Consider the following 26498-nt stretch of genomic DNA (forward strand, 5'->3'; position numbering starts at 1 on the left):
TGCCTGTAATCCCAGCTATGGGAGGCTGAGGCAGGAGAATCACTTGAACCTGGGAGGCGGAGGTTGCAGTGAGCCAAGATCGTGCCATGGTACTCCAGCCTGGGGAACAAGAGCAAAACTCTGTCTCAAAAAAAAAAAAAAAGAAAAGGAAAAAAAAGTAGGTAAGTAAATAAATGGGAGAAAACCATCTTCTAGTTTTATACCAACGGACTTTTGATATTAGGGCTCTTTTGAAAAAAACCCTTTTAATAAATTCATTCAATTGTAGCTAGTTGGACAAAACATGAAACTCCTTTAAATTTTCTCTTTCACAACCTTCTACAACTTATTTTTTATTAAGAGACAGGGTCTCATTCTGCCACCCAGGCTGGATTGCAGTGATGCAATTAGAGCTCACTACCTTATGATACGGAACTCCCCGCCTCAAGCTATCCTCCCACTACAGCCTCTAGACTAGCTGAGACTATAACATGCCACCACACCTGGCCGTTTCTTCATTTTTTAATTTTTGTAGAGATGGGGTCTCACTATTTTGCCCAGGCTGGTCTCAAAATCCTGGCTTCAAGTGATACTCCTACCTCTGCCTCCCAAAGTGTTGGGATTATAGATACGCATAACCATGGCCAGCCAGCTTTCTCGTATCCATTTAATTTGTCCTATACTTTTTCTTCTCTCCCAATCCACAGTGCGAAATAGTCTCTCTATGTTAGGATGAAAACTTTCTTTAATCAAAATTCATCAACATACTTACAGCTTCCCTTATAACACATGCCTTCCCGTGCATGCAGAGTTGCTTTCCCTATTATTTCTAGATGTTTTAAATGTTTTAATGACACATACTGATTAGAAGTTTTTACTCTTAGTAATGTTCCTTTCTTTTTTTTTTTTTAGATGTAGTTTTGCTGTTGTCACCCAGGCTGCAGTGCAGTGGCACAATTGTGGCTCACTGCAACCTCCACCTCCCAGATTCAAGCGATTCTTCTGCCTTAGCCTCCCAAGTAGCTGCGATTACAGGCGCCTGCCATCATGCCCAGCTGATTTTTGTATTTTTAGTGGAGACAGAGTTTCACCATGTTGGCCAGGATGGTCTCCGTCTCCTGACCTCGTGATCCGCCCACCTTTGCCTCCCAAAGCACTGGGATTGCAGGCGTGAGCCACTGTGCCCAGCAGTAACCTTAATTCCTAGTGAACACTAGCAAGCATTGTGAAGTGGGTTTGTTTTTGAACTCATAGCCTCGCCTCCTCAAGTGCCAGGACAACTGGCCAGAGCCACCGCGGCTCCCGTTTTTTTGTTTTTGGAGACAGTCTTGCTCTGTCGCCCAGTCTGGAGTACAGTTGCACAGTCTCAGCTAACTTCACCTCCGCCTTCTGGGTTCAAGCAATTCTCCTGCCTTAGCCTCCCCAGTAGCTGGGATTACAGGCACACGCCATGATGCTGGGCTAATTTTTATATTTTTAGTAGAGATGGGGTTTCACCATGTCGGCCAGGCTGGTCTTGAACTCCTGATCTCAGGGGATCCACCTGCCTCAGCCTCCCAAAGTGCTGGGATTACAGGTGTGAGCCATTGTGCCCAGCCATGAAGAGTTTCATTTTAGCTTTTTGCAGATTAAGTCCAACTCATAATAGAATTTTTAATCTCTTTCATTAGCAGAGCCAAATATATTTAGCTTTGCTAAACTCTATAAAAATAAGACACCAAAGTATATGTGCTTTAAACTTATGTTCAGCAATTAGTGCTTCAGTAACTTGACTTAATGTGAAATGACTCACACATTTAATGAATACCTATTATTTAATTTAATGTAATACGCTTTTAAGATTTGAATTTACCAAAAACTGTTTTGTTTTTATTTTTATTTATTTTATTTATTTTGAGATGGAGTCTCGCTCTGTCGCCCAGGCTGGAGTCCAATGGCGCAATCTTGGTTCACCAAAACCTCCGCCTCCTGGGTTCAAGCAATTCTCCTGTCTCAGCCTCCCGAGTAGCTGGGACCACAGGCGCGTGCCACCACCCCACCTGGCTAATTTTTGTATTTTTAGTAGAGACGGGGTTTCACCATGTTGGCCAGGCTGGTCTCAAACTCCTGACCTCAAATGATCCGCTTGTCTCGGCCTTCCAAAGTTTTGGGATTACAGGCATGAGCCACGGTGCCTGGCAAAAATGTTTTTGAACTACTTTTATGTAGATGTATTTTATAAAATAGAACTATTTTGAAAATTGTATTTATAAAGTTTATTTTTGAGATCCCATCTTACTCTGTCACCCAGCCTGGAGTGCAGTGGCACAGTCATGGCTCACTGCCACTTCAACCTCCTGGGCTCAAGCAATCCTCACACCTCAGCCTCCCAAGTAGCTGAGACATGGATGCACACTACCATACCCACCTAATTTTTTTTTATTATTTGCAGAGACTGGATCTTACTATGTTCTCCAGGCTGGTCTTGAACTCCTGGACTCAGGTGATCCTCCTGCCTAAGCCTCCCAAAGTGATGGGATTACAGTCATGAACCACCACAGCTGGCCCTATTTATAAACATTTATTTCATTTTCATTTGCCTAATTTACTTGTTGTTCATAATTATGCATGGATTGCCCATGAGAAATTTCATGAGACATTAACCAAAGGTAGCCGTTGATGGATTTCAGGAAATGCCACCCCAACATAGGATGCTTTGGTACGCTGATTATTTCTTGCTAAAAGCACTTGAAAAATAACAAATGAAGGGAGAGGCTTTCTCTGCCTAAAACACATCCTGTATATGAGCTCAGCTGTCATTAGTCCCCTGCCCTACACCATCATCTAACATTATTTTATTTTTGTTGATACATCAGGCAAGTTTCAAAAATATCACAGGAGCAAAGTCGTAAAAGTTACGCAGGATTCTTCCCCTTGGTGTTTTTGGTTTACCTCCCATGAGTCCTGCATCAAACGATTGCTTTTATTGCTCATTTTTTTACTCTTAGGTTGGATTCATGGTTGAATAGTCATAAACATCTAGCAGAGACACCACAAACCTGGCTCACCCCAAACCAGGAAAAACTAGTAATTCAGAAAACACTCGTATTTTTATTTCACCAACAATTTAAAAACTGTATTTACCAGAGTTTTCCTTCATGTGAACTTAGAAAACAACCTACATTTGGCTGGGCATGGTGGCTCACACCTGTAATCCCAGCACTTTGGGAGGCTGAGGCAGGCGGATCCCCTGAGATCAGGAGTTCAAGACCAGCCTGACCAACATGGAGAAACCCCATCTCTACTAAAAATACAAAAAATTGGCTGGGTGTGGTGGCGCATGCCCGTAATCCCAGCTATTTGGGAGACTGAGGCAGGAGAATCGCTGGAACCTGGGAGGCAGAGGTTGCAGTGAGCTGAGATCGCGCCATTGCGCTCCAGCCTGGGCAACAAGAGCGAAACTTCATCCAAAAAAAAGAGAAAAGAACCCGCATTTCAGATCAGTTTCAACATTTTTGTGCATTTCAGAGTAATTTCTAAGAGTGCTCATTTATCCCCAAGCCAATTTGAATACAAGTCCCTTAAAGGATTGTATAAATTGGTTTTGTAATGGTATCCAAAAATACCATATAAATTAACATGTAGACTTACATACATTCACAGAAAGACATGCCCAGAAATGCAGACGGAAGCTGATAAACACTGATTTAAGAGTTACTTATTAGGAGAGATCCAAAGGTCATTCTATTCTGTGGGTTGCCCTGACATTGCTGTCTCTGTACGTCTGTTCATTTAGAAGCATCTTGTTTTGTATCTTATGCCAAGGTCCTTTGAAAAGGTTCAGGTGACACAGGTGATCCTCTAGCTTCCCTCTCTATCTTTTCTTTTTCTTTTATGTGTCTACTAATGTGCAGGGAGACTTCATTTGCAAAGAGAGCATCGAGGGCTGACTGAATTGACCCGAATGCTGAAGAAAAACAAAACCTCTAAGGGGGCTTTGACGTCAGTTACAGGTTCATCTTTCTTTTGTCTGCAGGTCTGGTTTTCTGACCAGTCGGCACAGGTAGGGAACAGTAGAAATGACTTCCAAAAGTTTGCCATTTTTTAGCTGAGTGCAGTGTAATCCCAGCACTTTGGGAGGCTGAGGCGGGCAGATCACCTGAGGTGAGGAGTTCCAGACCAGCCTGACTGACGTGGTGAAACCCCATCTCTACTAAAAATACAAAATTAGCCGGGTATGGTGGCCTGCACCAGTAATCCCAGCTACTTGGGAGGCTAAGGCAGGAGAATTGCTTGAACATAGGAGGTGGAGGTTGCAGTGAGCCCAGGTTAGGCCATTGCACTCCAGCTGGGCAACAGAGCGAGACTCTGTCTCAAAAAAAAAGAAGAAGAAGTTTGCCATTTGGGGGCTTTTTTCTGGTCTATAAATTGACCATCTGGCATCTCATGACTACGGATATGTCCTCAAAAGTGATACTGTTCTGCCTCTTGCATCCATCTTGGAGCGTCTCCAGATTCTATCAACATGTGTTTAACTACATTACTAAACTCAGGATGGAACCCATTAACAAACAGTGCAGATGAAGCATTTCCTATGCCACACAGGAGACCTTTCATTATGGCTGTGACCTCATGATTTTTACCAAGGCACAGCCTGTTTAAAAAGCCCACTTTCGCCGGGCACGGTGGCTCACACCTGTAATCCCAGCACTTTGGGAGGCTGAGGTGGGTGGATCTCGAGGTCAAGAGATCGAGACCATCTTGGTCAACAAGGTGAAACCCTGTCTCTACTAAAAATACAAAAATTAGCTGGGCATGGTGGCGCGCATCTGTAGTCCCAGCTACTGGGGAGGCTGAGGCAGGAGAATTGCTTGAACCCAGGAGGCGGAGGTTGCGGTGAGCCGAGATCATGCCATTGCCCTCCAGTCTGGGTAACAACAGTGAAACTCCATCTCAAAAAAAAAAAAAAAAAAAAAAAAAAAGCCCACTTGGCCAGGTGTCATGGCTCATGCTGTTAATCCCAGCACTTTGGGAGGCCAAGGCAGGAGGATCGCTTGAGCTTAGGAGTTCAAGACCACCCTGGACAACAGAGTGAGATCTCACCTCTACAAAAAAAAATTTAAAAATTAGCTGGATGTGGTGATGCATGCCTGTATTCTCAGCTACTGAGGAGGCTGAGGCAGGAGGATCACTTGAGGCTGGGAGATTGAGGCTGCAGTGAGCCATGATTGTGCTACTACACTCGAGCCTGGGTGACAAAGCAAGACACTGTCTCGATCAATCAATCAATAGCAGACCTGATTGATTAGAAGGCCTAACTTTTATAAAAGCTTATCTAAGAGCAGGTGCTATGGCTCATGTTTGTAATTTCAGCACTTTGAGAGGCCGACAGGAGAATCACTTGAGCCCAGGAGTTCAAGATCATGGGCAGCATAGGAAGACCATCTCTATAAAAAATTTAAAAATTATCCAGGCATGATGGCAGATGTCTATAGTCCCAGCTACTTGGGAAGCTGAGGCAAAAGAATCTCTTGAACCCAGGAATTTGAGGCTGCAGTGAGCTATGATCGGGTGGCTGCACTCCAGCATGGGCAACAAAGTGAAACCCCACCTCTTTACTCTTCCCTTCAGTGTGGGCAGTTGAGAAAGCAGAAATGTCAGGAGATTCAGCGTCAGCAGAGAAGAAAAGAAAACAGATGGATTAGAAGCCCCTAGCTGCCAGTCAAAACTATACCCCTTTGTTTCTGAGTGTCTGGGATCACTGTTTGTGTATGTGCCCCATCACTGAGCAATTCCGTTTGGGTTAAAACATCCCCATTATGGTCACCAAGAATTTAAATTATTTCTGGTAAGATTTACTCATTCCACTAGAAAGACTCAGTTTCCAAGATGGAGACCAGACGCAGACTCTGGATTGATTGATTAGTTGACTGATATTTTTGAGACAGAGTCTCACTCTGTCACCCAGGCTGGAGTGCAGTGGTGCAGTCACAGCTCACTGCAACCTCACCCTCCCCAGGCTCAAGTAATTCGCCCACCTCAGCCTCCTGGGTTGCTGGGACTATAGATGCACACCACCATACCCAACTAACTTTTTTCTGTTTTTTCTTTATTTTTTATTTTTTGAGATGGAGTTTTGCTCTTGTTGCCCAGGCTGGAGTGCAATGGTGTGACCTCTGCTCACAGCAACCTTCACCTCCTGTGTGCAAGTGATTCTCCTGCCTCAGCCTCCTGAGTAGCTGGGATGTGCCACCACACCTGGCTAATTTTGCATTTTTAGTAGAGATGGGGTTTTGCCATGTTGGTCAGGCTGGTCTTGAACCTCTGACCTCGGGTGATCCACCTGCCTCAGCCTCCCAAAGTGCGGGGATTACAGGCATGAACCACCATGCCCAGCCTCTTTTTCTTTTCTTTTCTTTTTTATTATTAATTTAAGACACAGTTGGCCAGGCATGGTGGCTCACGTCTGTAATCCTAGCACCTTGGGAGGCCAAGGTGGGTGGATCACCAGAGGTCAGGAGTTCAAGGCCAGCCTGGCCAACATGGTGAAACCCCATCTTTTAAATAATTAATTAGTTAATTAAAAAATTAAGACAGAGTTTCACTGGTTACCCAGGCTGAAGTGAAATGGTGCCATCTCAGCTCACTGCAACCTCAGCCTCCCAGGTTCAAGCAATTCTCCTGCCTCAACCTCCCAAGTAGCTGGGATTACAGGTACCCACCACCATGCCCAGCTAATCTTTGTGTTTTTAGTAGAGACAGAGTTTCACCATGTTGGCCAGGCTGGTCTCAAACTCCTGACCTCAGGTTATCTGCTTACCTTGCCTCCCAAAGTGTTGGGATTACAGACATGAGCCACTACTCCTGGCCTTTTTCTGTATTTTTCAGAGACAGGGTTTCACCACATTGCCCAAGCTGGTCTGTTCAATAAGCCCATTATTTTCTTTCTTCCTGGAAATTTTTTTTTTTTTCGAGACAGAGTCTTGCTCTGTCACCCAGGGTGGAGTGCAGTGGCACAATCTCAGCTCACTGCAAACTTCACCTCCTGGGTTCAAATGATTCTCATGCCTCATCCTCCCGAGTAGCTGGGGCTACAGTCATGCACCACCACACCTGGCTAATTTTTGTATTTTTAGTAGAGACGGGGTTTCACCATGTTGGCCAGGCTGGTCTCAAACTCCTGACCTTAAATGATCTGCTCACCTCGGCCTCCCAAAGTGCTGGGATTATAGGCGTGAGCCACCATGCCCCAGCCTCCTGGAAACTTTTTAACCAAAGTTCTTTTACTAAACCCTGTTCAGTTTCTGTATACCCCAGTCAGACACGTGAGACCTCTCTACAGGACACAGTCTCGTTTATGTCATGATTTCCAAACCCAGTCGTCCAGGCTGGGGTGCAGTAGTGAAATGTCAGCTCATTGCAACCTCCACCTCCCAGGTTCAAGTGATTTTCCTGCCTTAGCCTCCTGAGTAGCTGGGATTACAGGCATGCACTACCCCACCTGTCTAATTTTTTGTATTTTTAGTACAGACAAAGGTTTACTGTATTGGCCAGGCTTCCCTTGAACTCCTGACCTCAGGTGATCTGACCTGCCCAGCCCCAAATGGATTCATTCTTAAGAGCAGAGCTTTTATCACTCAGTCACCTCTTAAAGGCACCCCCACCTCAACACTACCACATTGGGGATTCAATTTCAATATGAGTTTCGGGACATGGAGCAAGCATTCAAACCATAGCATAGGCCAACCCTCCCTGAGAAAAGAGGAATCAGTTCCTCTGCCAGGAGGGAGATCAACCTGCCTTCAGACCCCCTCCAGACCAACTTTTATTCCTGAAGGCAAAAGGCTTGGCCCCAGACCTCCGAGGGCAGGAAGGTGTCATGGAGAGTTTCTGCCAGCTATGCAGCTGCCCACCACGTGGGAAAGAGGCAAGAAGAGAGGAGGGGAGAACAGACTGCAGCAACCCAGCCCTTCTCAGAAACAGTGCAGGATACAATATAGCCGCAAGATGGCAACTGAACTACCTCAGCATGGAGTGTGCACTGCAGAGCATGGACCCTCTAGAAATACACCGCTTACGCTAGACGACCTCTGACATTTTGGTGGGAGATCATTATATAAATGCTATTTATAATAATAATGTAGACATAATTGTATTTTTTAAAAATTTTAAATTTTTTAATTTAGAAAACAAGGGGGTCTTGCCATGTTGCCCAGGCTGATCTTGAACTCCTGAGCTCAAGCAATCCTCGGCCTCCCAAAGTGCTGGGTTTATAGACATGAGCCACTGCACTGGCCTAGAAATTATTGTATTTTTAATTTTTTTGAGACAGGGTCTCACTCTGTTACCAGGCACCAGGCTGGAGTGCAGTGGCACGACCTTGGCTCACTGCGACCTCTGCCTCCTGGGTTCAGGCAATTCTGCCTCAGCCTCCTGAGTAGCTGGGACTACAGGCGCGTGCCACCACGCCCAGCTAATTTTTTTTTATTTTTTTAGTAGAGACGGGGTTTCACCATGTTGACCAGGATGGTCTCGATCTCTTGACCTCATGATCCACCTGCCTCGGCCTCCCAAAGTGCTGGGATTACAGGCGTGAGCCACCGCGCCTGACCATAGAAATAACTTTAAACAGAGAAATTAATACAAGAGTCCAGGTGAGGTGGCTCATGCCTATAATCCTAGCACTTTGGGAGGCCGAGGTAGGCAGATCACTTAAGGTCAGGAGTTCAAGACGAGCCTGGTCAAGATAGTGAAGTCCTGCCTCTACTAAAAAATACAAAAATTAGCTAGGCATGGTGGCAGGCACCTGTAATTCCAGCTACTCGGAAGGCTGAGGCAGGAGAATCACTTGAACCTGGGAGGCTGAGGTTGCAGTGAGCCGCGATTGTGACACTGCACTCCACCCTGGGTGACAGAATGAGACTCCATCTGAAAAAAAAAAAATTAACACAAGAAATGCTGAAATGTCCTGATCATGCTCTGATTTTTTCAGAGGGAGTCAATGTTGCTTAATACTAAAAAAAAAAAAATGTGGTTAAAACATAGTCTTAGCCAGCTGCAGTGGCTCATGCCTGTAATCCCAGCACTTTGGGAGGCCAAGTCGAGGAGATCACCTGAGGTCAGGAGTTTGAGACCAGCCCAGCCTACATGGTGAAACCCCATCTCTACTAAAACTACAAAGGTTAGCTGGGCTTGGTGGTAGGCACCTGTAATTCCAGCTACTTGGGAGGCTTAGGTTGCTGTGAGCTGAGATGAAGCCATTTCACTCCAGCTTGGGCGATGAGTGAAACTCTGTCTCAAATTTAAAATAAAGTGGCTCACGCCTATAATCCCAGCACTTTGGGAGGCCGAGGCGGGTGGATCATGAGGTCAAGAGATCGAGACCATCCAGGTCAACATGGTGAAACCCCGTCTCTACTAAAAATACAAAAAATTAGCTGGGCATGGTGGCGCCTGCCTGTAATCCCAGCTATTCAGGAGGCTGAGGTGAGAGAATTGCCTGAACCCAGGAGGCGGAGGTTGCGGTGAGCCGAGATCGCGCCATTGCACTCTGGGTAACAAGAGCGAAACTCTGTCTCAAAAAAAAAAAAATTAAAATAAAATACAGATAAAGAGCCTGGGCACAGTGGCTTATGTCTGTAATCCCAGCACTTTGGGAGGCTAAGGCAGGTGGATCACCTGAGCCGTCCAGCTCCGGCATCAAGGGTGAGCTCACTCCCCCACACCACAGCTGCACAGCTGAGCTCCCCTGGCCTGTTGATACCAAATCCATGTTTAAATGAGAACCTCTGTGGGAGGTGTGGGGAGGCTACCTCATGGGGGGCAGGTCCCTCATGAATGGCTGGCTTGATGCCCTCCTGGCAGTAAGGAGTGAGTTCTTGAGTTCATGTGAGATTTGGTTGTTTAATAGAGTGTGGACTGGGGGCCCAGTGGCTCACGCCTGAATACCCAGCACTACGGGAGGCTGAGGTGGGTAGATCACCTGAGGTCAGGAGTTTGAGACCGGCCTGGCCAACGTGGTGAAACCTTGTCTCTACTCAAAATACAAAAGTTAGCTGGGCATGGTGGCACGTGCCTGTAATCCCAGCTACTTGGGAGGCTGAGGCAGGAGAATCGCTTGATCCTGGGAGGCCGATGTTGCAGTGAGCCAAGACCATGCCTCCGCACTCCAGCCTGGGTGACAGAGTAAGACTACGTCTCAAAATAAACAAAGAAACAAATACATGGCCTCCGAGCTGGCCGCCACTGCAGCCCCCACCACCGCCCCCACCTCCGCCGCTGCGTCCTTGTGGCCCTTCTCCTTCACCACCCCCTTTGCCACCTCTACACATTCTAGGCCTTCTGTCCTGAAGAAGAAGCTATAGTCCGTCTACCTTGTGGGCCCAGGGCGCAGCCGTGGCAGGCGGTGGCAGCAGGGGAACGGGCGCGGTGGGCGGTGGCAGAGCAGGGCAGGCCTCTGCTTGGGCAGTGACGGGCGCTACTGGGGCAAGCAGGGGTGGCGCCCCATCAACCCCGCCTCGCTGCCTCCCGGCAACCCGAAGCTCCTCGCTCTCATCGTGGTGCAGCTCAAGAGCCGGGGCCTCTGTGACAGCTTCCTCCGGGACTGCCCGACTGATGTGGACACCGAGCCAGCTTACCAACACCTGGGGCAGAAAGTGGATAATTTTGTGTCAACACATCTGGACAAGCAGGAATGGAACCCTACAATGAACAAAAACCAATTGCGAAATGGTCTGAGGCAGAGTGTGGTTCAGTCAGGGATGCTGGAGGCTGGAGTAGACAGGGCTGTTTCTCAGGTGGTGGGTCCAAAACTAGGCCACATCTTCAGGCCACAAATAGAATGAGCAATTCATGAGTTCCTGGAGGTCCAGAAAAAAGCATCTGTGCCAGCACCCCCTCCAGAGCCCGAAGGCCAGGACCCTCCAGCTCCATCTCAGGACATTTCCTAAGAATATGCCTGACACCTTTTGAAAGCTCAATTTTTGGTGAAGAAATGGATTTGGTTACCTAAGAGGGCAACTTCAGACTGAAGATAGGCCAAGGTCATCACTGGTCTAAAGACTTCAGCCTTACTGTGGGCAGTGAACAGATGGAAAGGGGAGCAAGTTCGGCAGCGGGAAAGCTGACCGCGTCACTCCCTGTCTTGTGCTGCCATTTGGTCCCCTGTCCAAGGGCATGACACCAAGTAGACACTAGAGAGAGAGAAACACTGCAGCAACCCAGGGTTGTCCTGAAACAGACTTTTATACTCCAACGTGGAGACTGCACGTGGATTTCAGGGTTTGTGCTCTGGGATAAACGAAAGCTACAGTGGGAGAACACAACCAATCCCGAAGACAACTTCACAGAACAGTGACAGTAAAGGTTACCTGGGGTAGTACTTGACAGTGCTTATTTGATATCCTCTCAGAGTTCCAAACTAGATTGTACAAGTCATTAGCTTTAAAGTTGTGACCTTCTTGTATGTGAATCTTCTAGCCAGTTTCCTTTCCTTTGCAATAGGTAACAAAACATGCAATCCTAGAATGTGTGAAAACTTCAGACGTGAGGTATAAGGAAAGCCATTTGCAGGCTCTCTGTCCGGGCTGTTTCCTGTCCTGCAGGGGCTAGTGAGTCTTATGTATGTTTATTCTCACATTTGTGTATTTTAGAAAAGTGGTCAATAAATGGCTCATCTTTCGTAAATAAATAAAAGAGTGTGGCACTTTCCCCGCTCTCTCTTGTTCCTGCTTTTGGCATGTGAGAGGCCGGCTCCTCCTTCACCTCCCACCATGACTGGATGCTTCCTGAGGTCTCACCAGGAGCAGATGCTGGCGCCAGGCTTCCTGTACACCCTGCAGAACCACTGGCCAAGCTAAAGCTCTTTATGAATTACCCAGCCTCAGATGTTCCTTGATAGCAATGCAAGAGTGGACAGAGACAGCTGTGAAAAGGCACCATTATCTGCCTGGTCCCCACTCGTTTTTTATGAAACCCCATCTCTACCAAAAATACAAAAAATTAGCCGGGCCTGGTGGTGCATGCCTGTGGTCCCAGTTACTCGGGAGGCCGAGGTAGGAGGATCGTTTGAGCCCAGGGAGGCAGAGGCTGCAGTGAGCTGAGATGGTGTCACTGCACTCCAACCTGGGTGACAGAGTGAGACCACATCTCATTAAAAAAAGAATGAAAAGAAAAATAGGGACCCTGCAGTCAGCCATCGACTCCTGACTTCCTGACTGTTCTGAGCCAGTAACTGCAGAGGCTGGGGTTTGGCTGCCCAGGCTGACTGTCCCCGAGATTATGTCAGAGTTTTTTTGCAGTCCGGGCACAGTGCCTCATACCTGTAATCCCAACATTTTGGGAAGTTAATGGGGAAGGACCACTTGAGCCCAGGACTTGGAGACCAGACTGGATAAAATAGTGAGACTGTTGCTCTCTCTCCTTTTTTTAGATTGAGTCTCACTCCCTTCACCCAGGTTGGAGTGCAGTGGCATGATCAAGGCTTGCTGCAGCCCCAGCTGCCTGGGCTCAAGTGACGTTCCCACCTCAACCTCCTGAGCAGCTGAGACTACAGGCGTGCACCACCATGCCTGGCCAATTTTTTGTATTTTTAGTGGAGACACAGTTTCACCATGTTGCCCAGGCTAGAAGACTGTCTCTTAGGGAAAAAAAAAAAAATTCCGATGGTCTGATCACTATCTGTTTGCTGATTTGGTCTCTTCCAGGCAAGGCGCCCTCCTTGTTCCCTCACCTTCCCTCCCATCCAGTCATAATAGTGGATGTGAAACACGGTATCTTGGCGTCCAAGCCCCTTCCCTTGCCTGCTGCTGTCTGTCCAGCAGCCGGGACAGGCCCAGGCACATGGCAGGACTCACTGGACTGGTGGGTAAAGGAGGAGCCAGATAACCCCCAAGGGGAAATGGCTGCTAACTCATCGGCCCCAACAGCCAAGGCGGCCTGGCTTTCTAGAACACTTGACTCTTCAGCAGCAATCAGCTGAAAGCCTGAAGAGGAGAAACATGGCCAGGCATGGTTGCTTTCGCCTGTAACCTCTGCACTTTGGAAGGCCAAGGTGGAAAAATTCTTTGAGCTTAGGAGTTCGAGACCAGCCTGGGCAACATAGGGAGATGCTGTCTCTACAAAAAATTTAAAAATTAGCCACACTTGGTGGTGCCTGCCTGTAGTCCCAGCACTCCAGAGACCGAGGTGGGGGGACTGCTTGAGCCTGGGAGGTTGAGGCTGCAGTGAGCCATGATAGCACCACTGCATTCCAGCCTGCATGACAGCAAGACTCTATCTCAATAAAAAAGAAGGAAGGACAGAAAGGAAAGGAAAGGGAAATGTGAGAAGAAAGTTGCCCAGGTGCCACAGCAAGAGACTGAAGGCACGATGTGGCCCAGTATAATAACTGCTTACTTATGTAGCAATGATAGCAACTACCTTTACTGATTAGTTATAGCAATGACACCAAATATATTTAGAAACAACCACATGATCAATTATATAATCAATCTTAATAAATCATTATTCTCTATTACTAATCTTTGCTTTAGTATTACGGTGTAGAGACATTTTAGTCTTATAGTATAGACAATCGGGTGTAATATAATTAAGAACTAAAGGGACATTGTGAGAAGCGATGAGGAGGCAAGGGTGAGAGTCTCGTGGTAGCGCCAGCACCTGGGAAGGTGCCATTTACTTAGCAGGCCATGGAGGGGAGTTTCCCTTTCACTGGGGGAGTTCAGAGAACACTCTGCTCTGGATTCCTGAGCAGAATGCCTCTTCGTGGGGCTGTGCTCCGATTGTCACCCTCCTTGTCCACTTTCATGTTCCACTTTTCCACCCAGTGCTTCTTTTAAGTTCCTGGAAGTCGTTAGAAGAAAGAATAGAGGAATCCTACAAGCCTTTGATCTTTCTGATAAGTGCATAGAAAAATACTGACGTACTGACGTATGTGCCTCCCCTCCCTGCAGGTAGGGGGCCGTGTACTGTACCCACGTGGCCCCAGTGTTGTCAGTATGTGATTTGCTTGACCCTACCAATCATGTCAGATGAATCGCTCTCCTGGCCCTGCCCTCCTGCCTTGTAAACAATAAAGATCAGCGTGTCCAGGCATTCGGAGCCACTACTGGACTCTGTACCTTGGTAGTAGAGGTTCCCTGGGCCCAGCTGAATTCTTCTCTTATCTCTGCATCCTTGTGTCTTTCTTTCTTTCAATCTGTCATCTCCGCACACAAAAGAGCACCCGCTAGACCTTTTGGGGCTGGACCCTGGAGGGCAAGGAAAAGGAAAAGTTAAGTTCAAGCTATATTTATCCCAGGATTGAAAACAAATACTTTAGGAATGAGTGTGGATGTGTGTGCCTGGGCTTTGTGCATTGGTAATTTGGTTGTGAGCTCACATTCACTGAAATAAATATTCCCTCCTCACCCATAAAGGCCAGAACTTTTCTTTTTTTTTTTTTGAGACAAGAGTTTTGCTCTTGTTACCCAGGCTGGAGTGCAATGGCGCGATCTCGGCTCACCGCAACCTCCGCCTCCTGGGTTCAGGCAATTCTCCTGCCTCAGCCTCCCGAGTAGCTGGGACTACAGGCATGCACCACCGTGCCCAGCTAATTTTTTGTATTTTTAGTAGAGATGGGGTTTCACCATGTTGACCAGGATGGTCTCGATCTCTTGACCTCATGATCCACCTGCCTCGGCCTCCCAAAGTGCTGGGATTACTTTTCAACACTTAAAACATCTGATTGAAAAATACATAACAATGGAGCCACAGAATGAGCTAAGTATCGATATAAAATATATCAGCGAATGTTTTCAACAATTTAACAATTAGCTTAACAATTGACAAGCAGTTTAAACAAGTAGTGATTTTAGTGTAAGAAGGTTATGAAAATGTGCAGAAAATACACGTCTAGAGTCAAGAAGCAAAAGATATTTGAGGGACGGGCGTGGTGACTCAGGTTTGTAATCCCAGCACTTTGGGAGACTGAGGCAGGTGGATCACTTGAGGTCAGGAGTTTGAGACCATCCCGGCCAACATGGTGAAACGCTGTCTCTACTAAAAATACAAAAATTAGCTGGGTGTGGTGGTGCATGACTGTAATCCCAGCTACTCAGGAGGCTGAGGCAGGAGAATCACTTGATTTCTGGGAGGCAGAGGTTGCAGTGAGCCAAGATCACACCACTGCACTCCAGCCTGGGCAACAGAGTGACACTCCATCTCAAAAAAAAAAAAAAAAAAAGACATTTTAGTTTTACTTTCTGGTATTTAAGATTAATTATACGGAAAAAGTGAAATTACTGACGTTCAAACCATTTTTGAGGGGCGATTTTAATATATCTGTCACTTTCTTGACCGTTCATTTCTTCTTTTTAAACTGAGATTTCATTCACATGCCATTAAACTGACCATTTTATTTACTTGTTTTGATATTAGAGACAGGCTTTCACCATGTTGGCCAGGATGGTCTTGATCTTCTAACCTTCTGATCCACCTGCCTCAGCCTCCCAAAGTACTGGCAGTGCAGGCATGAGCCACCACACCCGGCCCATTTTATTTTCTTTTGAGACAAGTTCTCATTCTGTCACCCAGGCTGGGGTGCAGTGGTGCGATCTCAGCTCACTGCAGCCTCGTCCTCTCAGCGTCCGGAGTACCTGGGACCACAAGCGAATACCACCACACCTACTCTATTTTTAGTAGAGATGAGGTATCGCTATGTTGCCCAGGATAGTCTCGAACTCCCGATCTCAAGTGATCCTCCTGTCTCAAGCCTTTCAAAGTGTTGGGATTACAGGCATGAGCCACCAAGCCTGGCCAGAAAATTGACCATTTTAAAGTGTAGAATTCTGTGACTTTTGGTCTATTCACAAGGTTGTACATTGATAATCATTATTTCCAACAATTTTTTCATCACCTCTGAAAAGAAAACCAGTAACCAGCAGCAGTCACTCCCCCCAGGCCCTGGCAACCACGGGTCCACTTTCTGCCTCTGATTTTGCCTGTCCCAGACGTTTCACATAAATGGACTCATGTAGCCTCTCGTGTGTGGCTTCTCACTAGGCCTCATGTTTCCAGGTTCATGCACGTTGTAGTATGTATTGTATTTCCATTAAAGGGATAGACCACATTTCATGTAACTGTTCATCATTTGATGGACATTTGCTTCACTTCATATTTGTTTCGCTATTGTAAATAATTCAAATATCCGTGTGGCCAAATCCCTGTCACTAGCGGGCAGTCCAAAGCGGTCAAATTGCATGAAACCAGCAGGTTGAAGAGATGAACGGGAACCCACCCACCGCGTGGCGGCCTCCAGCAGCCTGCATCCCTGCAAAGCTGAGGTCTTCGGATTAAGAAATGGGGGAGGGATCGGGCGCAGTGGCTCACATCTGTCATCCCAGCACTTCGGGAGGCTGAAGCAGGTGGCACTTGAGGTCAGGCGTTCAAAAACAGCCTGGCCAACATGCTGAAACCTCGTCTCTACTAAGAATACAAAAAATTAGTGGGGCATGGTGGTGCACACCAGTAATCCCAGCTACTCGAGAAGCTGAGGCAGGAGAACTGCTTGAACCCAGGAGGTGGAGGTTACAGTGAACCGAGATCTTGCCACTGCACTCCAGCCTGGGCGACAGAGGGGGAGACTCCATCTTGGGGGGAAAAAAAAGGAGAGGGGTATACAGACGAACTAAACGCTGCTCTCTCGTGCAGGCAATCTGTGCACTTTTCCTTGGGCAGCACCCAGCACCGGGCAGGGCCTCGTCTGAGTCAGGGCTGAAACCTGGGGACATTCTGGCGGATGCTCCTGGAGGCCGGAAGAGAGCGCTCGCGGACTCAGCAGACGCCCGGCCGCCTCCCCAGCGCCCAGGCTGCGCGGGCCACCAGGAGTGCGGTTGCGACCCGCAGCCTCAGTACCGTGTTGCCCACTCGCCTGACGCCCACCTGGGTTCCTTAAGGCCCAGATGCTGGCTCTAAAGAGCCTTCTGCAGGGGTGGGAGGTGGACGACTGGGCAGGGAGGGCTTCTCGGTGTTGACCCTGCAGATGGCAGCCACAGGGAGATTGAGACTAAATTCCCCACTCCATCCCTAATTCCAACATAAATTGCAACATTAATTGTAGGCCTCCATTGTGCCCCCTTTCTCTGTTTCCCTTTTTTCCCCATAACCCTCACTTTTTACAAAATCAACTGTCTTGAAACATAATTGACATAGACTCAAACCTGCCATTGTGCGACGTCCTTAGATGTCTTTTCTCGGAAGACAGAGCGAGACTCTGTTTCAAAAATAAAAAAAGAACCACCACTTGGCCAGGCGAGGTGGCTCACATTCCAGCACTTTGGGAGGCCGAGGCGGGTGGATCACGAGATCAGGAATTCGAGAAAAAAATCCCTGTCTCAAAACAAAACAAACAGCAATCAGAAAAACCCCCACCACTTGAGGTTTGTTGTAGTATCAAAGAAGAATAGCCACAATTATCTGAAAAGGCTATTAAAATATTCCTCCCTTTTCTAAGTATTTACCTGTGGGGGCCAAACTTGGCCTCCCGAAGGCAAGCAAACTTTTAAATCTGCACTCGAGACCTGCTACATACTTTGTGTGAGGGGGCGGCAGGGTAGAGGGAGCGAGTGCAGCGCAGCTGGCACTCGGACGAGGGCAGGCGGAGGGTGCAGAGGCCTCCGAGTACCACCACCTGGATCCTGGAGCCCTGGGGCGGGGGCACCTCCAGTGGCTGTTTTGGTGGGGGTGGGCACGGAACAGCGCCTGGGGGGCCAAGGGGCGGGCAGAGGGGGGTGACGCCGCGGGGCTGGGAGAGCCGCGTTGAGCCCAGGGTGCCGCGCTGGGACCGCTCTGGCAGCTGCATTCAGTGTCCCAGTAAAGCAGCGCCCCGAAGCTCCCTATGTCCGGGGCCAACCCGGTCCCACAGCACTGGGTGGTTGGAGGATGAGTGTCCCCGGAGCACCGAGGGTCGGGTGTAGGTGGATGGGACGCAAAGAGGGCGGGGCCTGTAGGTAGGGGCGGGGCCTGCAGGCCAAGGCTGGACCAATAACGAGAGAGAAATGATTGAGTAGGAGCTGAACTAATGGGCGAGGGTTGCACCAATGGCGCGGATGAGTCTGTTGCGTCTTCAAGGATGCACAGCTGAACACAAGGCAGCAACTTCCATGAGCCTAAAGACCTTCCCTCCGCACGCTCAGTATCCCGACGGGGGCGAACAAAACCTTTAAACAAATGCTCCAGTTTCCCCTGTAGGGAGCCGGAGTCAAATCCGTGAGGAAGACCGGGGTCGCACTGAAGCCCACCCCGCTGATGCTGGGAGAACCTCGACCAGAACCTACCCAGGCCGCAGATCCTCCGAGGGTCCGTCCCCGGATGGCGACACCCAATCCCTGGTGTTCCCGCCCACTTATGGAATCCTGGCCCCGCCTCCGCCCTCCGATTGGCCGGACGCCCCGCTCTACGCCGCGCGGCCAAACCCTGAGGAGCTGCCCCAGCCACAAGCGCGGCCCCCGCAGCCTTGCTGCGCATGCTCACGCCGTGACCCCGGCTTGAGGTGACGGCGCCAGCCGAGGCGGGGGCCCCCGGCACAGAGGCGAAGGGACCCGTCGTGGCGCTGTCGCTGGAGAGGGAGGGCCCGCTGCCGTCGGTGAGGACGGGCCCCAGCGGGCGGGGAGGGTCTCACGTCCCCGGCGTGGACAGGTCCCTGGCCAGGCTCTCCCGGGGGTCCCGGGGGTCCCGAGGGCTGCGGGTGCTGAAGAGGGGTCCGCGTCCTGGCGCTCAGGCCGCCTCCCGTGGCGTCTGCCGCGATTTCCTCCCTGATCCTCGCCCCTCCCTGCCTCCCCTGGCCAGAGCCCCAACATCACCCCACCGAGGAGCCCGGCACTCGCCCGCCGGCCCTTGGCGGCGCGCGCCCCACCCAGTGCTGCTTTCCCGATGCGCCCACCCCCACCGGCCCTGTCCCACGGTTGCAGCTCGGGCGGGCCCTGCAGGGACGGCAGCGAGTTGGAGCTGTGAGATGCTGGGGCGAGGGAGACCCTCGGAGCCTCGGGTTGCGGGAGGATTCCTGGGAGAGGAGGGCCGGGGAGCTGGAGCCCTGTGGGTGCAGCCAGGCCGCGTTTGATGCAGTTGCACTGGGTGGAGTGAAAGATTCTGAGCCTTGGGGACGGGGGAAGGAGCTGGAGCCCTGTGGGTGCAGTCAGGCCGCGTTTGATGCAGTTGCACTGGGAGGAGTGAAAGATTCTGAGCCTTGGGGACGGGGGAAGGAGCTGGAGCCCTGTGGGTGCAGTCAGGCCGCGTTTGATGCAGTTGCACTGGGAGGAGTGAAAGATTCTGAGCCTTGGGGACGGGGGAAGGAGCTGGAGCCCTGTGGGTGCAGCCAGGCCGCGTTTGATGCAGTTGCACTGGGTGGAGTGAAAGATTCTGAGCCTTGGGGACGGGGGAAGGAGCTGGAGCCCTGTGGGTGCAGTCAGGCCGCGTTTGATGCAGTTGCACTGGGAGGAGTGAAAGATTCTGAGCCTTGGGGACGGGGGAAGGAGCTGGAGCCCTGTGGGTGCAGTCAGGCCGCGTTTGATGCAGTTGCACTGGGAGGAGTGAAAGATTCTGAGCCTTGGGGACGGGGGAAGGAGCTGGAGCCCTGTGGGTGCAGCCAGGCCGCGTTTGATGCAGTTGCACTGGGTGGAGTGAAAGATTCTGAGCCTTGGGGACGGGGGAAGGAGCTGGAGCCCTGTGGGTGCAGTCAGGCCGCGTTTGATGCAGTTGCACTGGGAGGAGTGAAAGATTCTGAGCCTTGGGGACGGGGGAAGGAGCTGGAGCCCTGTGGGTGCAGTCAGGCCGCGTTTGATGCAGTTGCACTGGGAGGAGTGAAAGATTCTGAGCCTTGGGGACGGGGGAAGGAGCTGGAGCCCTGTGGGTGCAGCCAGGCCGCGTTTGATGCAGTTGCACTGGGAGGAGTGAAAGATTCTGAGCCTTGGGGACGGGGGAAGGAGCTGGAGCCCTGTGGGTGCAGCCAGGCCGCGTTTGATGCAGTTGCACTGGGAGGAGTGAAAGATTCTGAGCCTTGGGGATGGGGGAAGGAGCTGGAGCCCTGTGGGTGCAGCCAGGCCGCGTTTGATGCAGTTGCACTGGGAGGAGTGAAAGATTCTGAGCCTTGGGGACGGGGGAAGGAGCTGGAGCCCTGTGGGTGCAGTCAGGCCGCGTTTGATGCAGTTGCACTGGGAGGAGTGAAAGATTCTGAGCCTTGGGGACGGGGGAAGGAGCTGGAGCCCTGTGGGTGCAGCCAGGCCGCGTTTGATGCAGTTGCACTGGGTGAGGGAGGAGTGAAAGATTCTGAGCCTTGGGGACGGGGGAAGGAGCTGGAGCCCTGTGGGTGCAGCCAGGCCGCTTTTGATGCAGTTGCACTGGGTGAGGGAGGAGTGAAAGATTCTGAGCCTTGGGGACGGGGGAAGGAGCTGGAGCCCTGTGGGTGCAGCCAGGCCGCTTTTGATGCAGTTGCACTGGGAGGAGTGAAAGATTCTGAGCCTTGGGGACGGGGGAAGGAGCTGGAGCCCTGTGGGTGCAGCCAGGCCGCGTTTGATGCAGTTGCACTGGGAGGAGTGAAAGATTCTGAGCCTTGGGGACGGGGGAAGGAGCTGCCGTGCCTGCGGCTCCCGGGGTGGGGAAGCGGAGCGCGTCACACCGCAGCGTAGCAGTTCCCAGCCTTCTTGGGGCAGGGGTCACTGCCGGTTTTTTAAATCTACCTTTAAGGGTGTGTACTGCGCACCTGAGTGTCCCCTCCTCCTGTCGGGGGGTCAATCGCAGCCCCCCTTGGACTGCGTGGAGCAGTGATTATCGGGGAGCAGCTGTCCGTATGGCCTGGGAACTCTGGCAATGACTTCACCCTTTTCTCTCAGCTGTTAACAACCCCTGCGAAATTCACCGCTATTTCCATGACGCAGATGAAACCTGCCGGGGAGGGCGAGGGAATGGTCCTCGTGGCTGAGGACGCCGGTGCTGGCGGACACTGATGGTGCTTCCCTCCCGTGCATCTGAAGATGATTCTGGGGGTCCACTGTAGGCACCAGGCAGGGTTCCTGGCTTCAGAGCCTCGTCACTAGGTTCCTGTATTAGTTTCCTGTTGCTGTCCTAACAAATATGGTGGCTTAAAATGACACAAATTTGTCTTCCAGATCTAGCAATCGGAAGTCTGACATGGGTCTCACTGAGTTAAAATCAAAGTGGAGTCAGAGTTGCATTCCTTGCTCAGGGTTCTGGGAGAGAATCAATTTTCTTGCCTTTCCCGGCTTCTAGAGGCCACGCGCATTCTTTGGCCTGTGACCCCTTCCTCTATCTGCAAAGCAGACAGCATCTTACCTCTTGGACCTGCCTCCATTCTTACATTTCTCCCTCACTCGTATCTGTTCCCTCTTCATTTTTGAAAGTGATCGTAAACATATAATCACTTTTAAGGACCCCAGTGATTACATTGGACCCACCAGGATAACCTGGTGAACAGCTTTAATTCTTCTGCAACCTTCGTTTCCATTTGCCGAATAGGTTAACATACTCACAGGTTCCAGGGATCAGGACCTGGACATCCCTGGGAGGCTGTTAGCTTGCTTCCCACAGACCTGCTGGTACGGGAGACTCCGGCCGGTTCCTGACATGCGTGATCATTGGTCTTGGGTTTACGCCGAGCCATCTTTATGCTGCTGGGTCTCCTTTGTTACCAACATCATGGCAGCTGGTTAGGATGAATGTTGACTGGCGACCCAAAGTAATATCCAATCGCCAGGCCAGGTGCAGTGGCTCATGCCTGTAATCGCAGCACCTTGGGAGGCCGAGGCAGGCAGATTACCTGGGCTCAGGGTTTCAAGACTAGCCTGGCCAACATGGTGAAACCCCATCTCTACTAAAAATACAAAAATTGGCCAGGCATGTTGGCTAGCGCCTGTAGTCCAGGCTACTTGGGGGACCTGAGGCAGGAAGATCTCTTGAACCCAGGAGGTCGAGGCTGCAGTGAGTCGAGATCATGCACTCTGGCCTGGGTGACAAAGTGAGACCATGTTTCAAAAAAATTTTTTTTTAATTTTTTAATTAAAAAATATATTCAACCACCAGATTACCGAGTTGGGGGAGTATATAATATGAGTATGGTAAGGTAACTGTTAAGACTTTTGATCTTTTACATTCATTTCTACTTTATTTTTTATTTTTTGAGATGGAGTCTGGCTCTGTTGCCCAGAATGGAGTGCAGTGGCGTGATCTCGGCTCACTGCAACTTCCACCTCCTGGGTTCAAGCAGTTCTCCTACCTCAGCCTCTCGAGTAGCCGGGACTACAGATCCGCGCCACTACACTGGCTAATTTTTGTATTTTTAGTAGAGATGGGGTTTCACCGTATTGGCCAGGCTGGTCTGGAACTCCTGACCTCAGGCGGTCTGCCTGCCTCAACCTCCCAAAGTGCTGGGATTACAGGCTTCAGCCACTTTGTGCCCAGCCTCTACTTCATTTTTTCAAAGTCAGTTTATCCAGTGAACATTGATTGGGTGGAAAAATAACTGCCTGTAGGCCAGGTGAGGTGGCTCACACCTGTAATCCCAGTACTTTGGGAGGCTGAGGTGGGCGGATCATCTGAGGGCAGGAGTTTGAGACCAGCCTCACCAACATGGAGAAACCCTGTCTGTATGAAATATCCTAAATTAGCCAGGCGTGGTGGCGCGTGACTGTAACCCCAGCTACTCGGGAGGCTGAGGCAAGAGAATCACTTGAACCCAGGAGGTGGAGGTTGTGGTAAGCCGAGATCATGCCATTGCACTCTAGACTGGGCAATAAGAGGGAAACTCTGTCTCAAAAAAACAACAAAAAAAGCCTCTAAAACCTTTACTCTTGGAACATAAATTGCTAAAAGTTTAGGGAAGAATCCAGAAGATAGACTGATCCAGCCAGGAACTACCTAAGACATGTCCATCCCTGTTCCTGGAGTGGCTGATGAAGAATTCACCCTGTAAACTAGAAATCACAGACTCCCTGGATAGAGCACAGAGCATTTATCAGTGTTCCCGGTGCATCAGAATCAACTGGGGCTACTGGTTAGAAGTGTAGACTCTTGGGTCTCTCTCCAGATCCTCTGAGTCAGAAGTCGGGTGGAATGGCCCAGGACGGTGCATTTTTAAAAGAACTCCAGGTGATTCTTAGGGTTAGTGAAGTTGGAGAACCACTGTTCATAGACTCAATTTACCTTTTTCTGCATATTTGACAACTTTATTGAGGTAATTCACATACCATGCAATTTATCCATTTAAGGTCTACAATTCATTGGCTTTAGAGTGACCATAAAGTGCAAGCCTCACAAAAAATCGTTTTAGAACATTTTCATCACCCCAGAAAGCTCATGGCCACTAGCACTCACTCCTGGTTCTCCCATTCCCCACACCAACTCCGAGACAACCACAAATCTACGTTCTGTCTCCATAGATTTTCCTACGCTGTAGATTCTCTAGACTCTAACTAATTTCATGTAAATTGAATCATATAATACTTGGTCTTTCGGGTCTGGTGTCTTAACTGAGCATTATTTCTTCAAGGTTCATTCATGTTGTAGCATTTTTTTTTTTTTTACTGCCAAATAATCCATTTTATACCAGGTACCACATTGTATTTATCCATTCATCCATTGATGGACATTTTGGCTGTTTCCACTTTTGGCTTTCATGAATAATGCAGCTATGAACATGTACATTTTTGTGTGGATGTGGTAGTTTTCATTTCTTTTGGGTATATACCTAGTAGTAGAATTGCTGGGTCATAGGGTAACTCCGCATTCAACCTTTTGAGAACTGCCAGGCTGGTTTCCAAAAATGGCTGTAGCGTTTTACATTCCCCTCAGCAGGGTATGAGGGTTCCAGTTTCTCCCCACCCTTACCAATGCTTGCTGTTGTCCGTTTTTTTATCATGTCCATCCTAGTAGTGTGAAGTGGTATCTCATTGTGGTTTTGATTTGCATTTCGCTGATGACGAATGTCATTGAGCATCTTCTCATGTATTAGTCATTTGTATATTTTCTTTAGAGAAAGGCCTATTTGGAACCTTTGCCCATTACAATTATTATTATGATTATTATTACTATTATTATTTTTATTTTTGAGATGGAGTCTCGCTTTGTGGCCCAGGCTACAGGGCACTGCAGTGTAGTACAGTGGCACGATCTTGGCTCATTGAAACCTCCCTGTCCCGGGTTCAAGCGATTCTCATGTGTCAGACTCCCTAGTATCTGGGATTACAGGTATGTGCCACCTTGCCCAGCTAATTTTTGTATTTTTAGTACAGACAGGGTTTCACCATGTTGGCCAGGCTGATCTCAAACTCCTGACCTCAGGTGATCTTCCCGCCTCAGCCCCACTAAGTGCTGGGAATTACAGGCATGACCCCACGTCCTGCTTTTAATTTTTTTTTCTTTTGAGATGGAGTTTTGCTCTTGTTGCCCAGAATGGAGTGCAATGGCGCGATCCTGGCTAACTTGCAACCTCTGCCTCACAGGTTCAAGCGATTCTTCTGCCTCAGCCTCCCAAGTAGCTGGGATCACAGGCAGGTGCCACCATGCCCACCCTAATTTTGTATTATTAGTAGAGACAGGGTTTCTCCATGTTGGTCATGCTGGTCTCGAACTCTCAACCTCAGATGATACACCCACTTCAGCCTTTCAAAGTGCTGGGATTACAGGCTTGAGCCACCACGTCTGGCCCAAGGAGTTTCACTCTTCTTGCCCAGACTGGAGTGCAATAGCTCGATCTCAGCTTACTGCAACCTCCATCTCCCGAGTTCAAGCAGTTCTTCTGCCTCAGCCTCCTGAGTAGCTGGGATTACAGGCATGCACCACCACGCCCGGCTAATTTTGTATTTTTTTAAATTTTGTATTTTAGTACAGACAGGGTTTCTCCATGTTGGTCAGGCTGGTCTCGAACTCTCAACCTCAGGTGATACGCCCACCTCATCCTTTCAAAGTGCTGGAATTACAGGCGTGAGCTACCACGTCTGGTCCGGGGAGTTTCACTATTCTTGCCCAGGCTGGAGTGCAATAGCTCGATCTCAGCTTACTGCAACCTCCATCTCCCGAGTTCAAGCAGTTCTTCTGCCTCAGCCTCCTGAGTAGCTGGGATTACAGGCATGCACCACCATGCCTGGCTAATTTTGTATATATATATATATTTTTTTGATTTTGTCTTTTTAGTAGAGAAAGGGTTTCTCCATGTTGGTCAGGCTGGTCTTGAACTACCAACCTCAGGTGATCTGCCTGCCTCCCAAAGTGCTGGGATTACAGGCCTGAGCCACCACACCTGGCCACCCATTTTAAAATTGTTTGCTTGCTTGCTTATTACTGAGTTGTAAGAGCTCTTCGTAAATTCTGGATACAAGTTCCTTATCAGATACATGATTTGCAAACATTTCCTCCCATTCTTTGGGTTATCTTTTAACTTTCAAAACTTTTATAGCTAAAACACAAAACTTTTGAACTTTGTTGAAGTCCAGTTTATTTCTTCATTTGTTGTTTGTGCCTTTGGTTGTATTGAAGAAAGCTTTGCCTAATCCAAGGTTATGAGGATTTAGTTTTTCTTTTTTAAAAAAGTTTTATTGCTGGCGCGGTGGCTCACGCCTGTAATCCCAGCACTTTGGGAGGCCTAGGCGGGCGGATCACAAGGTCAGCAGATCGAGACCATCGTGGTCAACATGGTGAAACCCCATCTCTACTAAAAATACAAAAATTAGCCGGGCGTGGTGGCGCGTGCCTGTAATCCCAGCTACTCAGGAGGCTGAGGCAGGAGAATTGCTTGAACTGGGGAGGCGGAGGTTGCAGTGAGCCGCGATTGCACCATTGCACTCCAGTCTGGTGCCTGGTGGCGGAGTGAAACTGTCTCAAAAAACAAAAAAAAAACAACAAACAACAAAAAAAGTTTTATTACTGTAGCTCTTATAATAAACTATAATTTTGTTGTTGTTTTGAGACAGGGTCTTCCTCTGTCACCTAAGCTTGAGTGCAGTGGCACAGTCTCCTATCACTGCAACCTCTACCCCACAGTCTCAAGCAATCCTTCCACCTCAGCTGGAAAGTCCTGAGTAGCTGGGACCACAGGTGCACACCACCATGCCCGGCTATTATTATTATTATTATTATTTGGTATTTTTAGTAGAGATGAGGTCTCACCATGTTGCCTAGGCTAGACTTGAACTCCTGAGCTCAAGTGATTTGCCCACTTCAGCCTCCCAAAGTGCTAGGATTATAGGCATGAGCCATCATGCCCAGTCATATAATTTATTTAAAGTTGATTTTGGTATATGCTGTGAGGAAGTCATACAACTTCATTCTTTTGTATTGGATATTCAGTGTTCCTAGCATTTAATGTTTGTTTTTATTTTTATTTTTATTTTGAGATAGGGTCTTGCTGTGTTACCTAGGCAGGAGTCCAGTGGCACAGTCACAGCTCACTGCAGCCTTGACCTCCCAGCCTCAAGCAATCCTCCCACCTCAGCTTCCCAAGTTGCTGGAACTATATACATGTCCCACCATGCCTGGCTAATTTTTTTTTTTTTTAA

The 26498-nt window shown here is 49.1% G+C and overlaps 2 protein-coding genes and 1 pseudogene across 13 annotated transcripts in view; all 3 read left to right on the forward strand.

Annotated features, from left to right (window-relative positions):
• Positions 1 to 11667, forward strand: part of LOC103796504 (uncharacterized) — a 25672-nt gene extending 14005 nt beyond the window's left edge. The window contains exon 10 of the mRNA XM_078346843.1: positions 3873 to 11667. The gene's annotated coding sequence lies outside the window, so the exon portion shown is untranslated. The remainder of the gene's footprint in view (positions 1 to 3872) is intronic.
• On the forward strand, positions 10309 to 11667 carry LOC103796515 (biorientation of chromosomes in cell division protein 1 pseudogene; annotated as a pseudogene).
• A 6817-nt stretch (positions 11668 to 18484) lies between these two features.
• The window catches only part of FLYWCH2 (FLYWCH family member 2), a 33678-nt gene continuing 25664 nt past the window's right edge, over positions 18485 to 26498 (forward strand). For 10 of the 12 annotated variants that reach the window (XM_078344445.1, XM_035266677.3, XM_035266676.3 and 7 more), the window contains exon 1: positions 18485 to 18580. The gene's annotated coding sequence lies outside the window, so the exon portion shown is untranslated. Of the gene's footprint in view, positions 18945 to 26498 lie in introns of all 12 variants that reach the window. The other 2 variants (XM_054242520.2, XM_078344449.1) reach the window with 1 other exon arrangement.

Source organism: Callithrix jacchus, chromosome 12, assembly GCF_049354715.1.
Source record: "Callithrix jacchus isolate 240 chromosome 12, calJac240_pri, whole genome shotgun sequence".
In the NCBI taxonomy this organism is placed as follows: domain Eukaryota; kingdom Metazoa; phylum Chordata; class Mammalia; order Primates; family Cebidae; genus Callithrix; species Callithrix jacchus.